At 40.3% G+C, this 27,099-nt stretch overlaps 1 protein-coding gene and 1 long non-coding RNA gene across 3 annotated transcripts in view; both read right to left on the bottom strand.

Annotated features, from left to right (window-relative positions):
• The window catches only part of LOC134360220 (rho GTPase-activating protein 44-like), a 297,116-nt gene that overhangs the window by 135,782 nt on the left and 134,235 nt on the right, over window positions 1–27,099 (bottom strand). The window lies entirely within an intron of this gene.
• Window positions 89–22,523, bottom strand: LOC134360222 (uncharacterized). Its single transcript, XR_010021278.1, has 3 exons — window positions 22,406–22,523; window positions 8,514–8,583; window positions 89–279 (listed from the first exon to the last, which is right to left on the bottom strand). It is a non-coding gene; the product is annotated as an uncharacterized LOC134360222 (long non-coding RNA).

Here is a 27,099-nt window from a genome sequence, read left to right as displayed (position 1 = left end):
GCAGTTTCATCCTTGTCACTTTACAATGTTTTTGAGATATAGAGCATAAAGGTCAGCACCAGTTTCTATTGTACATAAAGCAGGGAATCAAAGAATAGAGAGCTTGGCGCGAGAAGCTGAGTGCATCACATTATCATCCATTTATTAGACAGTTTGAATAACCCCAATAATATTTGCATTAAATTTAATCAATGTTTGGAATATTCAGAAATCGAAAAACATGTTGTAATCTTCTCCGTGTAATCACGATTTTGTATTCATGACCTCAGGGCAAGGTACCTGAGGACAAAAGTGACAGATAATTCACATTTTATAGCATTCACATTATCGTTTGCCATCATGCAAGATTGTTATGAGTGATAGAAAAGTTCAAGGACATATTTGTTTAGGCAGGAACCCTAATAATCCTGACATGTAATACTTCTGAGTTATGGATCTGAGTAAAAGAATTACGAACTGCCATCAATTTTTATATTGTGTGATATTAGATAGTTTCACAGCTACACCCAATTTCACACTAACAACCACAAGAATCACAGAACACCAATGATTTGGAATAGGTTTCTGTAAAATTTATGCTAGAAAATCCACAGCAGTGGAAGGTTTGTAATAATAATAGTAATAATAAAAAGTATTATTACTTGCTACCTCAGCTCTAGCAAATTATGGTCACTGATTTCTCTAGGGAGTACGCAATGCCTGACAGTATACGAAGCTGAGCAGTAATTGAAAGTCCGTTGACCTAGTGCTCCGGGGCAGTGTTGGGGGACGGAGATAAAGCATGACACGCAATGCCAAGGTGCTGAGAAAAGAGCCTGGAGCAAACCATCTGCTGCATTAAGTCTGGCAGGGTGAGAAGCACAACACTGCCCGCTGGTACATTCTCAACCCACTGAAGCTGAGCATCACCATTGTGATTGTGTGACGTGGCTCTAGATGTCCAAATTGATATCTTGCATTTCCAGAGAGGTTCCTTGAAGTTTGCATTTGTTGCATTTTACTTTAACAAAATCAGAAATTGCTGGAATTACAGGTCAGAAATGGTATAGGGTTCATGTTTCAGGTTGAAAAGACCCTTTGGCAAAACTGGATGACAGAAAACAAGTTAGGTTTAAGATGCAGAGAAGGTAGAATGGATAGGTCAAAGAGAGTGTACCTGATACGGTGCAACTTGTGTGGCCAATTGGGATAAGCTGTGGTGGTCATCACAGCAGTTGGAGAAAACAAGGCTGCAAAACGAGGACAGTTAGACTGAGTAAGAAGTTGCCCTGAACTTCCTATGGAATAACTATTATCTTCATTGCTTTCTGGTGGAGATAATCTCCCTACAATAGAGACTGTTGTGGCACGGGACAAATACCACAAGCTCAATTAAATTTCACATCCATAGCTTCAATAAATAGGCAAGTGAGATTAGGAAAGAACCTAAAAAACATTCAATATTTAACCTCCAACTATCTGATTTGATACTAACTTAATTTGTTGATGCACCTTCCATCCCATAAACATTGTTACTTTTATCCTACGCATATTTGACTTGTTAAATTATGATGTCTTACTTTCTGGAACTGTTGACATTGAAAGCAGCTGAAGGATCTTTCACTAGTTTGAGAAAGGTCTGGTGAAATTTCTGATTACCAGACTCCTTGACCAATGACAGTGTTTGGTTTAGCCTTTCATTCATATTTCATCATCAGGCTTATCTGTGGCTTCCTTCCTCTTGGGTTGAAGCTGTCATTCACCTAGGTAGGGACGTCCAGCGAGATACTAGCCTAAAAATCCAATGGCACATAGTAGTTTTATGTGCTATCAGATTAAACTGAGATAGAAAAATTATTACAAAATACAGTCAGAAGCTTATGATTTGCTGAATGCATACTGAAACTACAAACACTTGATTGATTGTTTGTGGTTTTTGTACTGCTACATTTATGCTCTATTCTTGGTTGGTGCGGCTGTAATGAAACCCAATTTCCCTCGGGATCAATAAAGTATATCTATCTATCTATCACTTAATGAAGGCAACAGTGAAACAGAGTGAGAAAGTTTGCCCAGGTCAGGAAGCAAGACCAACAGAAGGGTGCAGATCCGTTCCTGCACTGCAAAAGGCATCAATTTTGTTGGGGAGTCAGTCACTAAAATCATCAACACGATCTGTACATTTACAGTGATTGACTGGATTTCTGATCCATTTTTAGAAAAGATCTTTGGTTTTTTTTCCTGGTTGAGAAAGCCCAGAAGGATTTGATCCTTTCTCCATGCATCTACTTCCACTATGATCTGCAATGCCGAATCGGAAACACCACATTTCCCTCCCTCTATACTTTACTGCAGTTCAGCTTACACTCGCCTTGCTGTTTCCGGAAGAAGCTTGTTGAAAACTACCACTTTAAGTGTACCAGACAACACTGGTTAGCTCGTGGGTAATGTGTGCTCCTCAAAATCTTACCAAGGTAAGTAATGGTGAAGAAGATTGAAAATCATGTCTGCTGTGTACAGAAAAAACCACTGCATATTTGCAATACCAATAAAAACATTCCTTGGGGCACTGGAACCAATTGTTACATATCTCCCCTGCTCTTTCTCATTTCTATGCTTTTTTAATTTTTTTTACTTTGTTGAGATAAGCCCTTCCAACCCTTCAAGCCACACCACCCAGCAACCCCTGGTTTAACCCTAACATAATCACAGGACAGTTTACGGTGACCAATTAATCTATCAACCGGGATGTCTCAGGAAATGTGAGAGGAAACACAGCCATGGGGAAGAACGTACAAACTCCTTACAGGCAGAGGCAGAAATTGAACCGGGGTCACCTGTACTGTAAAGCGTTGTGCTAACCACTATGGTATCATGTCGCCCAAGTTTAGCAAGCTTGAAATTTCCAGGCCACTGTAAGCCAATAGTCATCAAAAACAAAACATGTAGGGTACATTAGAGAGCTCAAATTGTACACAAATCAGTAATGACTTTGGGACACTATAGGCCCAACACTAGCCTTCTCTAAAAAACTCTGAATAATTCTCTGTGTGATATACACAAACAGATTTCAGAACTAAATAATTAAAATACCCAAGAACACAGATATATTAATATCTTACATTTAAATATGTGACTAAAATATCATTATTCTGAACCTAGCCATGCGTCTCTCTTGATAGATAAAGTTCCTCAGGGTTACAGCTGTACAAGGATTTAGTTACCAGTCCAGTGGCCAGAACTCTAACACTGATCCAGAATTTATATCCACTAATCAAACAAACCTGGAATTTATAAAATTAAAGCTAGTCTCAGCAACTTTAACCATGAAACAAACTGATAACTCAACTGGTTCAGTGATGATATTTGGGGAAGGAAATCTACCATCCTTAGCCAACATGGCCTACTTGAGACCCCTGATCCACTGACGTAGTTGCCTCTTAACAGTTCTCTCAGTTTAAGTTAATTAAGTATAGGCAGTTAGTACCAACATTGCTAGAAAGTGCCACATCCTATGGGTGAATAACGAGAGCCTCCCCTCTCGACTTTTGCCAGAACAAATGGTAATAATCAACAAAAATGTAAAGCCAGGGGGTTTTTGTATAGCCAAGAAGATGCACTAGATGCCTTCTGCAACCATTTTGGTTGCAGGCCCTGTTACATACTTTCATAACTGAAAGTGTGCCAGCTAAGAATAAGGCCAAGTCCTGGTCTTTGGTGGAGGAGGATAAGATTATCACCATAATCCAAACATCGTGATGTGGGGCTGAGCAAGATTAAGTGAAAGCATCTGGAGTTACTTTGCTAGCACAGCACACATTTCTACAAGCAAGATCAGGGCTAGTGGATCAAGCAAATGATCTGGGAGAGGACTGAGGATGTGGTGGGCAAATTGGACTGCCACTGCTTTACAAAATCAGAAGCAATTTATGGGATTGGCAGAGAGAACATGGAATTTGGACTGAGAATGGTGGGTTAGGGTCAGGATTACAGGGCTTTGGAAATGACATTGGGGGGTAGGGGACTGGTCAGTATAGAGGCAAGGGATTAAACACAAGTATGATGTAAATATCTAGTTTGTCAGAAGACTATCCAGTGACAGAGTTTCCTTCAGGACAATATGATCTGATAACCGCTACTATTCTCCAAAAGGCACATGCACATAACCTTATTTGTAGCTGATGTGGAAACTGAATGAGGTTTAAAAAAAAGCAGCAGGAATCACATCTCATAGAGACGAATTAACTTCCAATGTGCCTGTTAATTGGTGTTAAAAGTCAGGCGCCGATGTGATGCAAAGGAAAAAGCTGAAAACTGTCGTCATCACTTTCCATTCTAGGAAAAAAATTAATTCACGTAACATTGAAAAATATGGATTATAAAATCTAATTTCAAGGTACACATCCTAAAAACATTGTCCTTCCTATTCATGGATTGAAGCTGCTAGAATTACCCAGGAGTTAAACATTATTTATAAATCCCACTGTTGTCTGTAAAGAGTTTGTATGTTCTCCCCACGACCACCTGGGATTCCTCTTACATTCCAAAGATGGATGGATTAGTAGGTTAATTGGTCATATGGGTATAATTGGGTGGCTTGGGCTTGTTGGTCCAGAAGGGCCTGTTACTGTGTTGTGCCTCTAAACAAAAATATTCATAACATAGTGTTTACCATTTATTCTGAAAAATCAAGTTACTAGAACTTCATCCGGCTTTATGGGTTGGGGTATGGTATTTCTCTTTGAACTATGGTTAACATGCATGCAATATATTCTATTAATTTGAAGTCATTAGTGCATTTAAAATGAACTCAATACTGACAGCATCTGTGCATGCTAATTGATGTTAAAAGTAGTGCACCCAGTAAATAAGGCTGTTATGTAAAATAGTGGTGAATCTGGAGATTGCTTAACTAGATGCTAATATTTGCTGACAAGAGCAGGGACAGGATTGATAGGAGACACCAGAGTCATGAATGACAAGTTTATGTTAAAATAGTCAAATCCAGAGGTTAGAAAACCATGGGTAATCACTTCAGCAGCAGATGTGCTGAGACAAGGATGTAGTGAGTGATTATTTAGAAGAAGGAAATTGGTAAACCGAGCATTAACATGGGGATATAGTTGAAACACATTTTAAGCTTAAATAAGATACCAAGGTTGCAAAACCCGGGTCCAATGTCAGACATGAATGGAGTCAGTGACTAGGGAAAGGAAGATAAGAGTTTTGGGCAATAACTTTGACAGTGACAGCAAGACTGAACCATCCTAATACTTCTTCAATCATGCCCAACACTGCAAAAAATTATAGAGAGTTGTGGACACAGCATAGTCCATTATAAAAGCTGGCCACCCTCTATGTACTCTGTATGCATTTCTCACTCCCTTGGAAAAACGGCCAGCATAAAAAAAAGATCCCTCCCTTTCTGAACAATTTTCTCTCCCCATCTAATCATCCCCCATACCTCTAGTGGCGAGAAGACAGAAAAGCTGAAAAGTAAACACCACGAAGCTCGAGGACAGCTTCAATTTCACTGTTATAAGATACTTAAACTATCTCTTGTACATTAAAGCCGAACTCTTGCCTTTAAAATCACCTTGTCATGACTCCTGCAGCTTACTGAATACCTGCACGGCACTTTCTCTTTCTATTTTAATTAATTTGCCGTTCACTTCTGGTGCAAGTCATATTGCTTGTCAATTGTTAATTTTCACATTGTAAATCTCAAAGGTACACAGTCCCGTGTCACTCTCATCATTATCAAATTTTTCATCAATAGCATGCAGATCAGAGCTCTTTTTGAAACTGCAACTTGACTTTCTAGCTTTTTCTCTTCCCTGGGCAGTCCATTCATTTTCATCTGACCAACATGCTCTTAGTTGCATTTTCTGCAAGTTTCACCTTTAAACCTGCATTTGTTTGGTGAATGTGAGCTCCTGCCACAATGGTGACTTAATTAGATCTGCCATTTTCTGTTCAGGCATTGCCATTTTGTTCACACTCACATTCATTCCTGACTGCAAATCAATTGTATCTCTGTCTGTGGTTTCCATTGAAACAGCAATTTCAACTGCTCTTCTGAATATAAGTTGCGTTTCAGTTAGGAGCTGCTTTTGAATACTTGTAAAATTTCACAAACTAATCAATCTCTCAGTGCATTATTAAGCTCATTACCAAACTGGCAATGCTCACACTATTTCTTCAATTCAGTCACAAATGCTGAAATGGACACCCCCTTCCTTTTGATTATGCTTATGAAACCTAAGGCACTCTGCAATTAACAATGGCTTCAGTTTTAAATGTTCCTGCATGGTTTTGACAATATCGGCAAAGCTCATTTCTGTTGGTTTAGTTGGAGTAGTCAAACTTCGAAGTAAACTGTATGCCTTTAAACTCAATGAACTCAGCAAAATTGGCACCCATTTCTCATTGGCTGTTTCATTTGCTTCAAAATATTGTAGAATTAGCTCAGTATACATATTCCAGTTATCTTTTTTTGCAATCAAACATGGCAATTTTCTGATATAGTCAGCCATTTATACTTCTTAAAAAAATAATTATTATACTAGGTACTCACTCTTTATGGGCCCCTGAATTTCTCTTGTTACTGCCTTTTTTTAAAAACTTGATCGTGTCTTCCGTTCCAAAGAAGATGTGCTGTACTGCTTGCATTTTCTTTAACTCAACATTCCTCGCTGTGTATTTTTTAATTTGAATGTCTTGCTGCGTTTCATTAAGTCAGTAGTTCTCAGGATTCTTTTAAAAAATACCTTGTCACTAATGTTATGCTTTGTAACTTCAAAACATTAAACTCATTCAAAAAAAGACATAGGATTCCAGGAATGCAGCTCTATGAGGACTGAGTGTTCTCATAATCGAACATGGTAACCCTGTTTCCAGAGTGCTCAGCAAGGTGTGACCAACTGTCAGTATGTCAAAGGGAGCAGATGTGTGGATCTCGTGCTGTGGTTCCCTCTAAACTGCACACCAGAGTGTTAGAAAATCTGCACAAAGGACACCTGGGAACAGACAAGATGAAGAGTCTTGCCTGGAGCTACCTGTGGTGGCCGGGAACAGATAAACAGATCGAAGACTTGGCCAAAAGCTATTCCGGATGCCAAAAAGTTCAAAATGCACACCCACAGGCACCATTACACCCGTGGGAGTAGCTGTCATCAGCTTGGAAGAGAGTACGTATTGACTTTGCTGGGCCATTCATGGACTCAAGTTTCTGATTGCTGTGGATGCTCATTCAAAGTGCCCGGAGCTTATCTCAATAAAGTCAATCACTTTAGCCAAGACTATCTCCACTTTGAAGACCATCTTCTCCAGAAATGGCTTACCAGAACAAATTGCGAGTGACAATGGTCACAATACATGTCACAAGAATCTGACTGCTCATGAAGAAAAATGGCATCAGACATTCCAAGCCAACTCCTCACCACCCAGCAATGAATGGGTTAGCTGAAGGGTTTATCCGAACCTTCAGGAAGTCCATTAAAGTGATGGACGAGGAGGACATTTCTCTTCAGCACAAGGTGGACAACTTGCTTTTTGCATATCAGAACTCTGTTCATGTGATGACAAATCAAACACCTGCAATGCTGTTCATGAACAGGAATCTGAGGTCTTGCATAGACCTCCTGAAACCAGACCTCCGGAGGGAAGTGCAGAATAAACAGTTCAGTTAGTTTCCAAGTGAAGCAGCAAAGAGCGTCAAGAATGGCCAGGGTATTGTAGCACATGACACTGTAAGGACAAGTGGACACCTGGTAGGATACCTGCAAGAACTGGACCAGTGATGTACACTGTGGATGCTGGAAATCAGATATGGAGACGTCATGCGGACCAGATACTGGATGCTTAACTAAAGTATATAACTAAGTTGACTGCATCCAACAAGACGGACATATTACAGTCACTGATCTTATCTCTCAGTAATGACGTCACTGACAGCAATGTGACATCGGAAACAGAGGTTTTCTTTGACAAGATACCTACCAAATGTGATGCCACTCCACAGGTCCAGAGGCGCGATGAGAACATTATCATTGACAAGACATGCGCCAAACCTGATTCCACTCCACAGGCCCAGGGGCACTACCCTAAAAGGAACAGAGCTCCACCCAAGAGACTAAATCTTTAGAACTGAGAAGTTAGTTATGGACTATTATTGTGAAAGCATGTTTATGTGGAATATGGGTTTATGGAAGGGAAATTGAATGCTTTGTACATACGGTATAGAGTTTTATGTTGCATTAACCTAAAGGGGGAGGAAGTGTAATGTATAGATCTACTACTTTTAGAGCAATGACCCCCTATTTAGTACCACATATTGATCTGTTGTCTGCGCCATGCGCTGTTGTCTATGCACATGCATTGTTCTCTCTCTCTCGTGTTGCAATGTGAATACACCATCACCCATGTGCGTGCTCTTATTTAATTGATATGTAGTTGTGCACAGACACAACAGTATTCATGTTTTGAAATGATTCATAGAGATGGTGTGTCTCTCTGTACTTATGACAATATACCATTTCCAGTTGCTCTGACATTGCAGCTACCTTCATGACAGATGTTGGCTCTCTGCAGCTGTCAGTCTTCCTGTCAATAGAAAATAGGTGGAAAAGTAAAGGTCAGATCACTGATAATGCAAACACAATGATCTTGGATAGATAATGCTCAGCTTTCAAATGACATTGATGTGAATTCTAACAATAATGTAAGATGTTCATATATAACACGAACGATAGGTTTTGAGCACCTGCAGAAAAATCACTAAAGTTTATCCACAAGTGCTGGCTGGGAATGTACATCTGTGACATGAGGAAATGCTGCTTTGGTGTCTGTTCAACATGCTAATAAAATACCATTTAAACTAGGCAAATGACATGGAAATATGGGAAATAAAACAACTATTTTTACAACTGTATCATCAGCAATTACCTCATCAGCACCACCTTCACACGAGGCAGCCCATGTGAAAGGTGAAGAAGCATCTTTCTCACCTATCTACATTCACATCCAATTTGGCAAGACTGTTCACAGCTTCTCCAACAGAGTTAAAGTGCTAAGCATGGCCCTCTTTTCAATCTAACTGCTGAAAGTAATTTTTTTTTACGGATTTATCAGTGTTGGACACAATGCAACCCTCTCACTTTGAGCCTACTACCTCTGCACAGGGCATAGAGATTACATAACATGTTCGTTAAAGAAAACTTAGAAGAATGCTTGACGCTATTTAGATTTCTAGGTATCCTGGTAAAAATTGCAAAAGCAGAGGCACAAAGAATGTAGGTGAATGGACTTTGTATTGGAATGTTTCAATCTCTGAATAAGAAAGTTGTAGGTACAAGTACTGCTACAGGGAACATATCATCCAGGCAGTACAATGAACATAGAACACTACTGCACAGGAACAGGCCCTTCAATCCATGATGCTGAACAGAGCTAATTAGGCTAGTATTTAAAAGCTACTAAAATAAATTTTTCTGCTCACACAGTTTCATGTACCTACACTGTCTTTTCACTCAATACCTACCAAGAGTCTCTTAAACTCCTCTAGCATATCTGTCTCCACTACCCACCCTTGCAGTGCATTTCAGGTACCACTTTCTATGGAAAAAAAATCGCCTTTGAATTTATACCCTCTCACCTTAGATATACACCTTCCAGTATTAGACTTTTCAGCCGTGGGAAAAAGAAACCAGTTGTTTACTCTATCCATGCCGATCGTAATTTTACAAACCTCTATCAGTCGCTGCCGCTCCAGAGAAAACAACCCAAGTATGTCCTACCTTTCCTCAATGCACATGCCCTCTCATCCAGGCAACATCTGGGTAATCCTCTTCTGTACCCTCTCCAAAACCTTGATATCCTTCTGATAATAGGGCAACCAGAACTGAAAGCAATACTGCAGATGTGGCCTTATCAGCAAAATAACTTCTGACTCTTGAACCCATTGCCTCAGCTAATTCACCGTCTTTACCACTCAGTCAATATGAGCAGCGCTTCCAAGGACCTATAGACTTAGACCATCAACATTGTTAAGGGTCCAGCCAGTTGTGTCATCAGCAAACTTAAATATGGCATTGAAGCTATGGTTAGCTTCTAAAGGCTGATTTATACTTCTGCGTCAACTCGATACCGTAACCTATGCAAGTGACTGACACACGTTGTGAGCATTTATACTTGTGCGTTGGAGTGTCTGTGTCGCTCTGCAATTCGGGCATGTTGTGCATGCGCACACACCTGCCCGCACAAGGTTTCATGGTCATGGTAGTCTTTCTCGGAGTAAGCAAGTTTAAAGCGAGCGACTTTTTTCGTAAAAGCAAAATGTGTCCTCTATAATTTCGGAGGTCTGTAAAGCTTTAAGGAAAGCATTGCAGCCAGAGTTCCTTCTCTGCCCTTCAGTCACCCAATGGGAAGCTATTGCAGCGTAGGAGGAAAAGCCATGCTACCAGGCGGACCAACCACAGTTGTTGCGGTCTGCGTTGCTGCGACACGCAGTTTCATTTTGGGAGAGGCTCTGGCATAGGGATCCACGTCGGCTCTGCGTAGGGTTTGCGGCAATGTAGTACTTACGGCATCGAGTTGACACAGAAGTAATAAATCAGGCTTTAGTCATAAGCATAAAATGAGCAGAGCAGGGGGCTAAGTACACGGCCTTGTGGTGCACCTGTGCTGATGGAGACTGTGGAGGAGATGTTGTGCCAATCTGAACTGACTAGGGTTTGCAAGTGACAAAATTGAGGATCTATTTGTATAAGGAGATATTGAGGCCAAGGTCTTCAAGCATATTAATTAGTTTTGAGGGAACTCAATAATATAGGGAATTTACTCTATATTCTAGAGCAGATTCTAACATGACGAGCAAGATTTAAAAAAGGACAGATGCTGGTAGACTTCATTGCTATTGATTATTAGTAGAACACCTAAGACTTATCCTCATACAGAACACGTGTGTTTGTGAATATTCTAACTTAGTAAGTATAACATGGGGAAGACATGCATTGATATGCATTTCAAGACCTCAGGTTGACGACTGAAAGTGTGTTTATTTTGGAAGTGCTGTCATTTTGAGTATAGGCAATTCAGCAGCCAATAGCAATGAGATAATTGACATATAAATTGATTTTAGTAACATCATGGGTATGCAAGTTTAATACATATTAGGAAAGATGGCATTCCAACTACATGGCACTCCTTTGGCTACAATTCCATCCCGTATTCCCCACGTAGCTCAATCCACTCACCTAGCTCCCATTCCTGAACTTGGACTCCAGACCCTATTCTGACCTCAGGTTCCTTCCACTCACCAAGCCCTGCACCTGACCTTAGGCTCCCATTCTGGCTTTGGTCACAATCTGGACCATGTTCCAAATCCCAGTGCCTACTGCACAAGCAGACCCCATCTCCAGCCACACAGCAGACTGATCCCCCACATTTGGCCTGCGTTCCCGACTCCAATTCCAGCCACACAACAGGCCTACTTCCCCAACTCCTGGTTCCGGCCATATATCTGGCCAATGTTCCTGAGCCCTTACTCTGGTCGCACACAAGACTCCTGCACTACTATCAACTTAATTTAACCTGCATTTGCTAAAGGATCTTTTGCACTGCAGGATTCCATACTACTAGGAAAGTACACTTTGCTAGGGAAAGTGGGGCCAACATCGTTGCATTGAGGTTCTGTTTACCCTGAGTGAACAATGTTGAGAAGGCCGCACCGTTGAGCAGGCCGCACTGTTCACATAACTGATATCAGACTCCCGGAACAGTCACTCATCTCTAAGCTTTGTTGTGGTTATTAGGAAGCCCAACAAAAAGAGCCGAGAATGGCCTGAAGGCATACCACATCCACTAGGGAACCTCAAGCCCATTACAGCGTAGGAGTATAAAAAACTGTGATACTGTGTGTTGACAGCACAGAGATCATGCACCGGAGGACTACGACCACCCACCCCCCACAATCCACCCACCCAGCCACTCCATCAGTCCCCTTCTGCTCCATTTGTAGTTTCCAGTTTAGCCGCATCAGAATTTGCAAACTCGGAGTGGAAGCAAGTCATCCTGGATTCTGAAGGACTACCTAAGAAGACTCAATTGGAATCACACTGAAATTCAGACTGGACTTTTTGTTCTGGATGTAGAAATTTATCTTCAGTCACATGCACACAGCACACAACAGTAAATGTGTGTAGTTCTATTCAGCTCTACTGAATCAGTCTCTGGAAGTGGTACTCACTCAGCTGTATCTTTCAGCGTCTTTCACCATTATAATTTACTGTGAAAAACAAAAAAACACTGCAGATGCCCAAAATCTAAAATAAAGACAGAAAATGCTTGAAACTCTCAATAGTACGGGCTATATCTGAAGAAAGAATAAATAGAACTAACATTTTAGATTGAAGATCTTAGAGTATTTCCAAAATTTTCCTATTTTGTATCTAATAAAGGTCACTGCTTCATAATTAAAATACAGTAGTGGCATAAGAACTCTGTAAAATGCAAAAACGTATTTATCGGTATTCCTAACTGGTATTTGGGAAAAGTTGGCCAACCTAGATAAAAGTACATTAAAAATATTCATTTGATCTTTGTTATATTGAGGTGAATATAAGCTGCATTTTACTTTGCACATTCGGTCACTTCTGTTGGCTCGCTCGCTGACCTCTATGCCTACCAGAATGCTCTGCTCATGAAGTACTTGTACTGACATACATACAGGTAATTGCTAAACCTGTACACTAGATGGCTTTTCATGCTCTCCACAATGAAGCCTGCTTCAGCTCATAATTCCACCATTATTGTGCATTGAATACTCCTTCTCCACTTGGAGCTGTCGTGGGCCTGCGGTTCCCTACAGTCAGTGAGAATGAAATTAAAATTTGAGAATAATAATTCATATTTTACCATTGACATATTAATAACCAAAACGTACATTGTTCTGAAATGTACACAGTCGCATCTAACTCTGGAAAATCTAGTGTGACTGCAGCACACAATGTCCGAATGTAAATGAGCTAAAAAAAAATGTTGAAACCGAGATGAAGGGTGAAATTTGCTTGTTTTTCAAATACATTCATATCTCTTCGATCTCAAACATTGTCACAGATGACAGGATGCATGAAGACATCCAGAACAAAGAAAAGCGGTGATTTTTATATTGTTTCATAGCTGAATTGGAAATTATGAATGTCTGAGAAAGGCTTGCACTTAAGAAACTGCCTTTTTCTATGATCTCAAGATAACCTAAATTATTTTATATCCTATTACCAACTTTCATAATACAAAGGCAGGGAGTGGTATGTATGGCTGAGATCCTACTTGTCTGATCCAATGCCTATAAGCACAGGTTCTCCCTAGGGCTGTGTTCTTTCACCTCTCCGGTTCTCACTTTATACAAATGACTGTACCTCCACAGACAAATTCATTTAAATCCTAAAGTTCACAGATGACACAACTGTAGTTGGTCTAATCGCTAATAATGATGTGACCTGCTATCAAAGAGAGGTAGGCCATCTTGCAGCTGTGTATATGGTCGAGTCATTTAAACTCATGCGGACTACATCACCAATAAATTGAAGTGGGACAAGCATGTTATGCTCATCACTAGGAAAGCCCAGCAAAGATTTTACTTCCTATGCCAACTTAAGAAACTTAACATCTTAACATCTCCTGATGAATTTTTACTCAACCATCATTACTGTTGACTTATGGAGATCTTTTGCCTGTGACTGCTCAGAAATGGAGAAGGAGAATTTGGGATGGTGCTGAGTACCTTTATACACACTTGATCTCATGAGCTCATTGAAATTTGTCATCAGAGCACAAAAGCTCCAAAATAAACCACCCACCCGTTCCATCAACCATCACCCACCCTACTTATGTCAAGCCTATGGATCCCATATTGGCTTCATCAGCAGAATACAAATAATACAACAGAATCTAGCTATCTTTGATCCCTGCTTCAAGGGAAGAAGAAAGAGGAATATGCAAAAATTGGGTTTTCTTATTGTCGTGTGGACTGAGGTACAGTGAAAAGCTTATCTTGCTTACTGTTCACACAGATCAAATCTTTACACAGTACATTGAGGAAGTACAAGGGAAAACAATAACTGAATGCAGAATACTGTGTTTAAAGCTACAGAGAAAGGGCAAGTGCAGATAAATAAGCAGCTGCAAGATCATAATGGGGTAGATAATGAGAGTCAAATATCCATGTTACCATACTAGGAACCAGTCAATTGTCTTATAACAGTGGGGTAGAAGTTGTCCTTGAGCCTAGCTGTATGGGCTTTCATGCTTTTGTATCTTCTGCCCAATGGAACAGGGAGAAGAGAGAACGAGGAGAAAGAGGGGCGGGGGAAATCTTTGGTTATGCTGGCTGATTTACTGAGGCAGCAAGAGTCTGTGGTGGGGAGGCTAATTTCTGTGATGTGCTGAGCTGTGTTTACAACTTTCTGCAGTTTCTGCAGTTTATTGTGGTCGTGTGCAGAGCGGATGCTGTACTGAGCTTTATGCATCCAGATAGGATGCTTTCTATAGTGCATCAATAAAAACAGTTAATTTTGAGTAACCAAAGTCATAGAGGTTAAAGGTTTACTTTGGGTTGGTCCACAAGGAAACAAAGGGGAATTCCCATGTCCCGTCATCTCCCCTCACCCCTTCACAAATCACTCTCCCTAGATGGGCCAAAGGACCTCTTTCTCTGATATACTTCTCTATGACTCTATTTATTCAAATATCTTTCCATTATAATATCCACAAAAATATTTCAACATAGAAATAGTTACACTTCTATTTTTATTTTCATGGACCACCAGCAAAAAGGAAAATTAACATGTTTTATGTGCCAAAAAATCCACTATTGTCACAGTTTAAAATGCAACACAAGTTTTCAAACACATTTGTTAAATCACATTAGTGTAACCTCATTTATTCATCAGTTTTTAACCACTGAAGTGTCTACTTTCCAAATGAACAAATGCTTTGCTGTTTGAATGGCAGCCAAGTGTCGGTAACAGAAAAACAAATACTTCTATTGCTGAGCTGAGAACAAGTGAGAACCATCTATATGGATCACATTTAATGCGGCTAGTGATTTTACCCTTGGTGCACACTCTACCCCAGTAATGAAACAAAACATAGTTTTGCACTCTGGATTACAACAACTAGTGTATGATATCATCCGAAGCCATTACTTTTGGGCACGTTCTTCCCTTTTCTGTGTCTCTTGGCAGAAGAAACCATTTTCTCATTGCTCCAGAACAAAAACGTTTAGCCAAGACTACCAGGAACTAAAAAGATGTTTTTAAAAAACTGCCTATTAAACTTCTGCATTTTCTACAACATTCACTCTGCTAAAATGTTATCTTGTCTAATATATCAACTTCATTATATTTCATATTTTTATCTTTAAAGTTTCAATAATTTTCTCAGCAAAACCACCAAATGCACACCACCTATGATCAGAAATTAGCATTATCTGTTGTATTTATAAAGAGTGGCATGGGTCACACTGTCAGACATCCCACCTCTCCCGGAAGTTCCGGGAGTCTCCTGCATATAAATAGTGGCTCCCTGATGCCCGCAAATTATATACAATATCACGGAAATCAATTTTTTTGAGAGTGAGAGAGAGCAAGCGAGAAAGCGAGAGAGAGCGAGCGAGAGAGAAAGCAAGGAAGAGACAACAAGCAAGAGAGAAAGCAAGCGAGATCGCTTGAGAGCGCGCGAGCGAGAGCACGCCATGGCAGAGTGTTCCAAAAAAAATATAAAACATACGTCGCTCCAGACTACACTAAAGTGTACCCCTGCCTAATAGGGGTCAAAATAATGACAGTGCTGCTCGCTGCACTGTTTGCAACAGTGACTTTTCTATTGCCCATGGTGGGTTAAGACTGTAAAAGACATGTTGAGGTGAGTTTAACAGGTGTCATTCATTCATTAGCATAGCTAACGTTATTTAAACTAGCTGGCCAGCTGCTAAGGAGCTACTCTATTGCAGACATCCCACCTGGAAGCCTCCCGCAAATTGATGGTGTTACCTTCCTGAAATGAGTTTTTGCAGCATGGGACATCTGCACTGTCTAGCCATATTATTTAGGTCACTACAAGTTGTTAAATTTATTAATGCCGAGGAAAACTAAACAGAAGTTCAGAATTTACAACATGCACAGGCACAAGGTCATCTTAAAGCAAAAAAAAATTCAAATGAATATTACTTCAGTTTTTTTCTTTCAAATAAAATGGCTTTGTTAAGTCAGTAATCAGTCACCTGAATCTGTCTTGGCTATTTCATGGAATATGCAAAGCAAAACAAAGAAGCAGATTGGACTTGAGGAAGTCCCTGTCATTTATCAAATGACTGAAGAGGCATAAGCTGAAGGAAGGGATATCCGGAAGATTAGTAGGCATCAAATCCACTCTGCCTTTACCTGCCATATGTCACTTTCCACATATGCTGACTTTAGCATATATTCCTTGCAATGACCACTCACATCGTTCTTCAGAGATGTCCTTATTAATTTGGTATGGTGAGTTATAAAACACTTATATTCAGCACTAAGGACATCTTTTGGGTGAGCCACTGTGGAAAAGGCATTAATGGCTGAGATATTATACAATATTGATTTACTAGGCTAATGCTAGTTGGACATGTGTGAGGAAAAATACAGTAGCAGAGGGAAATGGGGATGTATAATATGAATTGAGATAAAGTCTGTACCAATTAAAGCAGCCACATTTCAATCTGGAACCACTTAAACTAAGCAATAAAGCAATTTACCAATACCATAACTTTTTAATCTAAAAGTAAGATTTTAAAAACTGATTCAATCTTTATTTGAAAGTAATTTAATAGCTTTGACATTAATTTTAGTACATAATCTTTCAAAAAGAAACTATTTGGAAGTATGTTATGTAATATACCGTACAATAGCAGCATACAATTGTTATGTGCAAAATGAACTGAATGACAATAGCAATTAATACATGCTACTAGGGGTTGATCTCTTCATCTTAGCAAATAGATACTCCAGCCTAATAAAATGAGGAAGATTTCAAATTTCACCCAGAGTGTTGCCTATTTTATGTTACTCTTGAAACAGCTTTGAATGTTCAAAAGAGTTTGTGAAAGCCTACAATAACCAGCCCCCCCCCCCAAGCTAATATTACAGTTGTACACTATTGTTAAAGTATGAAGCATGGGAAATAATATGCCAAATATAGATTTTAACAAGACTGTGATATTCTAAGTAGAATGCAACACAATCAGTCATATTCACTCACTGTAGCCTCAGATTGTTTTTTCCATGTATGGCAGAGCAGTTTGTGTTACTGATTCATTGCTTCAGGGACCTTAGTGTGAACCTGACCTCAGCAATTGTCTATGCAGAATTTGCACATTCCTTCCCTGACCATGTGGGATTCCTCTGTGTGCTTTGGTTTTCTCTCACAGGGCAGAGTTAATTGGCTCCTGCAGATTATCACTTAGTGTAGGTTATTGGCAAAAGAGCTAAACAGGAGTTCTTGGGCATGTATGAGAGAAAATAAACTGAAGAGATGCAGGGGAACAAGGAATGAGGGAACATGACTTATGGGATTGCTCAGGAAGCCAGAACAGAAATGATTGGCTGAAAGGTCTTTCGGTTTCTAAAAAAATGCTTGTATTTGCACAAGAGAGACAAGCATCACTGTCAAAGCTGATTTTAATGTCCATTCTTGAAAATCTGCAAAAAGGCCGGACTCCATTGCCTAATGCAATAGGCTTCACCACATGACAATCTTGCTTTTGTACTAGCTTTTTTTTAGTAATTATAACAGGAACTGCAGGAAATACTAATTGGGGAGGGAGGAGAAGATGGTGGCGCGACGGTAGTGCACGCGGCCACCTTGGTGATGATATCTGTTATCTGTCAAGTAGGGGACCATACACAATTCTGATTTGATGGAGACAGATGTGAGAGCATGGAGGAACATATGGAAAACTTCTGAAATCCTCACTTCGCTGCCGCTGCTACTGTGTAGTAACCGGAATCTCCAGAGCTGAAGGCCCCGAAATCCTCGGCTTTGCGTGTTCCAGCGGCCGGAGAGAGGTTGAAGGTGCTCGGAAGAGGATGGTGCTCGGGAGGCTGTATCGGAGGGGCTGGTCGGAAGCTCGAAGTTTTCGGACGGATGGACTCAGTGTCGGCAGTAGTCGGCTGCTTCCAAGGCATTGGCAAGTTGACGGTGCCTGGAGGTTTATGGCAAGGAGTTTCTCCCTTTTGCCGCCGCTATCGGGGACTCGGGAGTCGATCGATCCGGGACTTTTGAGACTTTTTTTTACCGTGCCCATGGTCTGTTCTTCATCAGATTATGGTATTGTTCTGCACTGCTGTAACTATATGTTATAATTATGTGGTTCTGTCAGTGTTGGTCTTTGGTTTGTCCTGTTTTCTGTGATATCACTCTGGAGAAACATTGCATCATTTCTTAATGCATGTATGCATTTCTAAATTTCAATGAAAGAGGACTGAGCGTTCTCATAATCTAATATAAAATACTCAATAGGTCAAGCTGCATCTGTGCAAAGAAAAACAATGTTTCCAGTCAAGGATCCTACATCAGCATTAGGAAGAAGTTTTTCTTTCTTCCCTAGTTTTGATGAAAGTCAGTATCCTGAAACACTGGTGATCCCATAGCCAGAGATACTACCTGATTTGCTGTATATTCGCAGGCTTTTCTGTTTCTATTTCAGATTTCCAGCATCTATGCCTCTTGACAAATACGTTTGTAACTTCATTTAAAATGTGCCAAAGTACCTCACTAAAGCAAATCAGAGGACAGACTGATTGATTTATCTATTTAAAGATATGATGCGGAGCAGGTCCCACCATAATGACCCAGTCATATCATTGTCAGCTTGTAGTTACATTTAAGGGCCAAATAAGGACAGAAGATCTAAAACAGACAGCAAATACAGGACAAGCAGACTTCCTTCCCCACAGAGACACTGGTGAACTTGATGAGTTTACATGACAATCCCATCAATACATCAAGAATGCTAACATTTTATTTTAGATTAATTTTTGTTTAATTAATTTACGCAATTTAAATTCCAATTTCTTCATATGAGATTTGTGCTCCAGTCGCTGGATAACTGTTGGAACGCCCAAAATTTAATCTTATGATGAGTTTAAGAAAGCAGGCCTACATGCAAACAAGTGAAAATCTGCAGATGCTGGAAATCCGAGCAACGCACACAGAATGCTGGAGGAACTCGCAGGTCAGGCAGCATCCATGGAGGAAAGTACAGTTAACGTTGTGGGCTGAAAGGTTCTGGCCCAAATAATCAACTGTACTTTTTCCATAGATGCTGCCCGAGTTCCTCCAGCATATTGTGTGTGAGGCCTACATGCAAACTTAACAGTGGCAGGAGGCTGAGGGAGTGGCGGTGGTGAAGGAACCACTTGCGCTCACAGAATCTTTAAAATTGTATGTTGGTTTAACAGAAGATTGAACTTTTCTCATTAAAATGGGCTTAAGACTTCTGTAAATTTAGAATAGTAAAGGGATTTATTCTGGATCTTTTGGCTTTGTGTAACCATCTGTTTTTTATTCATTTCAAGGCACAAGGAACTGATGGCAAACATTGCCAATTTCGTAATGTACACCTACTTTAACAATTTCTGCAAAGAAACTGCAAATCCCATCTCGTGCGACCTGCAGCCACAGTGTAGTGATCATTCAGTAGAGGTATCAGACATGCATACATCATGGAAAATGATGTTTTGGCGGCACAAACAGAGTGCATGCAGCAAAGATTACAAATTGGGGGAAAAAATCTAGAACTAAAAGGAAGTCCCATTAGTGCTTACTCAGCATCTAGAAAGAGAAAGGAAGGGTTAATGATTTGGATTCGGATGCCTCTGCTTTACAACTGCTGACAAGACTGCAGTTTATTTCCAGCATCTTGTGTCATAATTCTGCAAGAACAACTGCTGTCAGCAGGGCTCTCAACCTGAAAGAAAAGTCTGAAAATCGCACATGGTAAGCATGTGAAATAGACATCAGACCACTGAAACAGAGCAGTAATCTAATGCTCAGGATTTACTATCAGAGTTTTCAACATCTGAATCCTGAAATTAGATTACAAGCTTATAAGCATCCCCACTTAGCCAACATTTTATATCTAATGTCCAAGATGAAAGTTAAATCAACTCACAACCCAAACCAAGCAAATATTACTGATTACTTGGACATGCAACTGCATAATCAGCCAATTCCTTAAAATAAGAACAACAGGGAAAATTCAAACTTTTCCAACTCAAACCTACCTACTGGGAGGATCGTGATACATCAGAATTAATGGAAATGGCTACCAAGTATGTCCTTGTATGAAGCCCCTCACTGATATTAATGTTGTCAAAGGGTGTGAAGCTGCAGTAACCTCAGCTCTCCTATAACCTAAAACAGAAGCAATGCAATCTCAAAAAATGTGGCAAGCCGCTGGAAGCAAACGTGAAGACAGACAGATGTTTACAGAGAGATGCAAGATGAAAACTGGCTCTTCCGCCACAGAATCAGTGCCGACCATCGCCACCCATCTACACTAATCTTAAATTAATCCCACTTTCTGTTCTTCCCACTATCATCTCAACTCCCCTCACATCCTACCACTCACCAATTTACTAGAGGCAATGTACACTGGTCAATTAACCTACTGACTTGCGTGTCCCTGGCATATGGGAGGAAAGCAGAGCACAAGTGGAAACACGTGGTTACAAGGAGAACATGCAAACCACACTGCACCCACTGTCAGGATTGGACTCAGTTCCCCGACATCATGAGGTAGTGGCTCTACTAGCTGCATCGCTATGCCGCCCTGAATAGACTCACGGGGTCATAAAGCACCAGAACAAGCCCTTTGGCCCATAATGGCAGTACCAACCAACGGGCGACCATTTACACTAATCCTACACTGATTCCATTATTTAATTCTCCTCACATTTCCATCAACTCCACCACCACCACCCCCCCCAAACCCACCCCAATTTCTACCCACATGCTAGGAAATATTTACTGTGGCCATTTAACCTACCGACCTGCATGCCTTTGGGATGTAGGAGGAAATCTCAGAACCCAGATGAAACCCACATGATCAAACCTCACACAGGCAGCACCAGAGATCGTGGTTGAATGTGTGTGGCTGGAACAGTGAGGCGTCAGTTCTACCAAAGGCGCCCACAAATATAGCAGAAAAATTTAACAACCTGGTAAACACACTTTGGGATTTTCTGCCTTTTTTTCCTCCCAAATTCTTACACTGTCGAAAAATATCCAAAATCCATTGTGAGACAACCACCGCAGGTCAGAATAAGAATGACTTATTATTTCTCATGGAGTGATCTATGGCTGATTTTATTTAGTCATAGAAAAGTACATAAAGCAGGCACTTCAGCCCATATTGTCCATGCCAAACAATTTAAATTGCCTACTCCTATACCCCTCTCTGGGACCATTGCCCTCCATACCCCTACTGTCCATGAGCCTATCCAAACTTCTCTTAAACGTTGAAATTGAGCTTGCATGCTCCACTTGTGCAGGAAACACGTTCCACATTCTCACGACCCTCTGAGTGGAGAAGTTTCCCCTCATGTTCCCCTTAAACTTTTCACCTTTCACCCTTAACCCACGACCTCTGGTTGTAGTCCCACTGAAACTCTGTGGAAAAAGCCTCCTGCATTTACCCTGACTATATCTCTCATAATTTTGGATAATTCTATCAAACCTCCTCTCAGTCTTCTATGTTCCAAGGAATACAGTCCTAACCTATTCAATCTTCCCTTTTAACTCAGGTTCTCCAGACCCAGCAACATCCTTATAAATTTTCTCTGTACTCTTTCATCCTTTTTCACATTCCCTGTAAGTAGATGACTAATTACATAATTTGTTTCTGAAACTTCTTCACTGATTGCATTTTGCTGACAATATGACTGATTTTTTAAATCAGAAGTCAGTGTTTTTTTAAAAATTTAATTATGGTAATGACAACGTCACTAGAATGGCCAGTGTTTATTGCCCCTCCGTAACTGCCCTTCAATGCAGCAATGAAGGGAAAGTGATGTGCAGGGGAACCTGCAGCTGATGGCCCTCCTTCCCTTTGTGTTAAAGGCTGAGGTGGTGTTGTGGAGAAGCCTTACTGAGTAACTGCAGAGTATTTGTGGACATTGTATACCAGAACACAATGGAGGTATTAAACATTGAGAGTTTCGGACAGGATACTAAACAAGGAGCTTATTACACATTGTTGGACCTGTACACATCCAGGCAAGTGGCTCAAATTCCTAGTTTGTGCCTTGCTGCTGGTGATGAGGCTTTGAGAAAACAAGAAGTCATTCACCACACGTAAAGACACTTCAAAAGTAAATAAGTTTCTGACCTGCTCCAGTAGCCACAGTACTCATGCTTGTGGTCCTGTTATTCTTCTGGTCAATGGAGATGTTCATAACATTCATTTTGTTTGCTTTTTTGTTAGTGGAGAAAATACTCAAAATCTGACAAAAGCCCCATCTCCAATATACTGTTTGAAGCACTGATGTCAAAGACCTAAATTAACTTGGCTTGGAAAATTAGGCTTTTAAATTCTTTTCTTGGCAAAGTAATGAGGGTCTGAGCAAACGCGGAAAACAATTGGATACTTCTTGATCCAATCAGGTTGAAGGATTGAGAAATAAATTGTGCAACAGATTAGAATGCTTGAGCCCAATGCTACGTTAGGGACAGAAATAGAAATACGAAGGGTTGTGGAAATACTAGAATAAGAAAGAGGCAAAGGAAAACCTAGTAAATAATTTAATATTGAAGGAAAGAAACTATACATTTGTAATCATTATTTTCTCCAGAGATAGAGAGATTTATTTAGCAGTAATTAACATAACACTGTTACAACATTCTTTGGACATGAAAATGTGATACAACATTCTGCAATGAGTCTAATTTATGGGCAATATAAAAATGTCAAACTACTCAATGGGTTTCAAAGATAAGGCAGGCAAGAAGGTGCCATCTTCAAGGAGCTAATGGTGGAACAATGCAATGTATCAGTTCTGCATTTGAACATGCTGTATTGGAACATAAGTAACAGCAGGTGACATTGATTACACAGTTTTACATTGTTTTAATTCATTCAGCCCTGGATCTTTCAGAGTTATCAACCTCATTATTTAAAAATAATGAAGGAAATCCAGACAAGCAGTCAAAGAAATTAAGAACTAGGATTTGCTTCAAAGCTTGTGAAGAACTACAAAATCCTAGACAGGTGGTAAGCTGTTTTTTTCAAAAACACCATTACACAACAGTCTTTTTACAGGAACAGCAAACTCATGATGTACTCTAAAGCTGTTGCATAAACTGAGTTCTTGCTATTTGGAAACTGTTAATATGATCTCATAGTTTCTCCTTATATGGTATTTGGTTTAAAATAAACTCAACATTATTTGATCAGCTAATGTGCTGTTCTGTGCTGCCTGTGCAAAAATATTCGACCGATCTTCATTCATGAGAACTTAACATTTCTGAGCCATTCCTATATGTAGATGCATGGAATATGTTATTCTTTTTAGCTGGCTAATATCCAGTTCATAACCTATGCTAACAATAGAAATATTTTCTTTGATAGGATTGTTGAGCTGTTGTGGAAGGTATCACATGGTTTCACTATCAAATACTTAGGAAATCTAGGAAGCAGAGTAAAGTTACCTCATTTATTCTTCTGGTAAGACGGCGATGTACTCTGTTGCAGTGGCCTCTCCAGATCCAAACAAAGGCGTAATTGTTTGTCCTTTGCGTCTTTTTTGCGATTGCTTGACACTGCTGGATATTTTGAACATGGAGTGCCGCAGATCTGTCCTGCTGGCGAGTTGCTTGATGTCGGTGGAGCTGGATATGTTGCAAATTGTTTTGCTGCCTACCATACCCAAGGAGGAAGGCGTCAGAGATGGTGTGTGGTGGTGGTCCAAAAATGGTGCAAGTGATTGCCTTGGACATTTTTCTTGTGATCGTTAGATCCTGCTGAACATTGTTGATATAGAAACCTGTAAGTTAGTGCACTGGTTCATTGGGGAGACCGACGGCGGGGGAGTTGTGTGGCCTTGGTTGTTGCATGCAAAAGGCCTGTTGCAGCTGCCAAGGGGTGGAGATGCCAGATGTGGTGTGGGAGCGTGCTGGAGTCCGTGCAGAGCTTGGGGTCGGTCCCTCCCATCGGTGTAGCTCTCCAGTGTTTGGTCAGTGGAAGACAAGCTGGATCGTGTTCGTCTGTGGCTACACTAGTGTGTAATGAGGACTGTTGCATGCTTGGTCTTGCCGAAACATGGCTCCAGGACAACATCCCATGAACCATCAATCTATAGGCCATGACACTCAGGAACTTGAGCTATTTATTTTTGTGACTGTATGTTTTTCTGCTATCATAACAATATGTGCTGTGTGCTGTGTATGATTATGAGTATTGTGTTTTGCATCTTGGTCCCAGAGAAACACTGTTTCATTTCTCTGTATTTATGCGTATGGTTGAATGATAATTAAACTTGAACTAAGATCCATCTTACGTCCACAAACACTTTAAAGAATAAATCAGGCCAGAGACCAGACTGCAGAAGAATAACCTCTTGATTAAGACCATTAAACTCTACCACTATGTGCTTTACAAGTTGACTTTTAGTTCTGGCCTACCAACAAACTAGAATGGTTCATTGTCTCCAATTGTCCTGCTGAAGGGTCTCAGCCTGAAACGTTGATTGTGCTCTTTTCCATAGATGCTGCCTGGCCTGCTGAGCTCCCCCAGCATTTTGAGTGTCTTGCTTGTCTCCAATTAAGCTAGTTAGCACTGTGGAGCTGATATCATGTGTTTCATAGGTGCACAAACTTAGTCAATGAGAGCATGTACTTCATTCCCCTCTATCACATTCCCAGACACATCACATTTCACCATAACATTTAACAGTCAAAGACAGAAATTTCATTTCATTACTGTTGCTCCTCATTCTCTCCTCCTTATCTTAATACTCATGTTGCTGCTCAGGTACAGTCTCATGAGCGTGTGGAATTCTGCAATAGTCCACCCAACATATGAACAGATAACAATTGACAGCTTTCTATTCAGGGATGAAGGCACTTCCTATCCTCAACCTTTACATGTGTCTGTATACTTTGAGCATAAGGTATGACTTGGCAATTCTTGCTCAGTTTCTTCTTGTGGACCCTGCTGATTAGCCAACGGAGAAGTGAGATCACAAGACCCTCTTGAGGCACTTAGCACAGTAATGTTTCAGACAGCGTCTACCTGTTAGGGTTGCTAAATGTATTAAAATATCACTCATTAGAGAAACAGAAAAATTGTTACTTGGTCAAAAGAAAATAATGCCTCCAGATCTAGAATCTGATAAGGAATCAATGTCTAGTTTCCCATTCCAAAACAAACTCCTCTTAGTGCTTATTGAAAACTCCTATTTGTAAAATTATCATACAAGTTCTGACTAAATTTTAGAGTGACCCAAAATGAAATGTTTCATGTGCTTGCCAAAATAGGAATGCAACATAAATCACCAATCGTTCAGAAATAGGAAAAAAAATTATAAGACTATCATCCCTAAAGAAAAATAACAACGTGGATATTAATTTTACCATAGAAATAGCCTGATGATTTTGTACTTTATATAGGAAAATAAAAGTTATATTCTTTTTTATCCCAAGCTACAAATAATTACTGAAGATTTATCAGAAGCAGAGACTTTTATCAATAACAAAACAGGAGGGATCAGGTAATCAACACACATCAAAGTTGCTGGTGAACGCAGCAGGCCAGGCAGCATCTCTAGGAAGAGGTACAGTTGACGTTTCAGGCCGAGACCCTTCGTCAGGACTAACTGAAGGAAGAGTTAGTAAGGATCAGATAATGGTGGGTTTAAAAGTCTGGAGAGAAAATTTAAAGCTGTGTGCTCAAGGTCAGTTTGAGTAAATTGTATCAGGATGTTTCATTGAACAGTGAATTTGTAACTTCAATAGGTGTTTTGTGTTTCAAGGTACATTTAATGATCATAGTGTCATAGAACACTACAGCACAGTAGAAATTGGCCCTTCAGTCTGTGCTGAACTATTATTCAGCCTAGACCCCTCAACCTGCACCAGCCCCTAGTCCTCCATACCCCATCAATTCTGCATTAAAAACGTATTAGAAAACTGAAATTCCAGGTTGCTGTCCACTTCACATAATTGATAACAGATCTGATAAAACTACCTTATTTGAAGCCATTTCACGCAACAAAATTTGGCAGTTGTCATGTATAGAAAAGCACGTCCATCACAACATGGATTTTGAGTACGTGTGACAAGTTTCTATTATACTGCATTTGAGGGGGAAAGTGGCCCATATTTCTAAAGAAATTCTACCAAAAATGTGACTATAGGGCCTTAGACAGGACATAAAACTTGTCCCTGTTCCAGCCACAAGACAGTATTTTGTACATTTTGAAAGGTGTTGTAAAGGTTTATCTAAAGACTCACTAAGCATGCACCTAACTTGAGTTACTGACAGCAAGTATGTGAAGTGTGAAAAATGTTCCAATTGGCAGCAACATCATGAGACTCTCCACTGGCCAGGATTGAACTGGATCTTGCATCCTAGCCGTCTACGTGATATGCAAGCTGGTTCATAACCCAGGGCAGTACTGTATGGAGAGCAAGCTGTTGCCTATGCAACAGGGTCCCCTTCTCCATGCAACTGATGAATCCAAAGGAACAGCAGAGGTTGATACAGTTTGGCACCAGTGGTGTCGCAGGAGTTGCCAGTCAGCGTTGACCTCAATGTTGGACTGCTTTAGATGACTCCAGCTCCGGATTTTCCTTCGGGGTTTACTCCCTGTCTTTTCCATCAGTGGATGTAGCTAAAAGGCAGCAGAGGATTGAGATCAGAGTTTTCCTTCTCCTAGATAAGCTGCCAACAATGGCCAATGAGCCCCATCTGCCTGAAGCAACTGGTCTTAAGGCACCAGTAACCTGCCTTTACCCCTTCTCCTTTCAGTAGAAATGGTTCCACTGGGCTTAGTAGCTAAGCCACATGTGATGGCCAGGAGCTGG

Source organism: Mobula hypostoma, chromosome 22 (assembly GCF_963921235.1).
Source record: "Mobula hypostoma chromosome 22, sMobHyp1.1, whole genome shotgun sequence".
Taxonomy (NCBI): domain Eukaryota; kingdom Metazoa; phylum Chordata; class Chondrichthyes; order Myliobatiformes; family Myliobatidae; genus Mobula; species Mobula hypostoma.
This window is presented reverse-complemented; position numbering and strand designations above follow the sequence as displayed.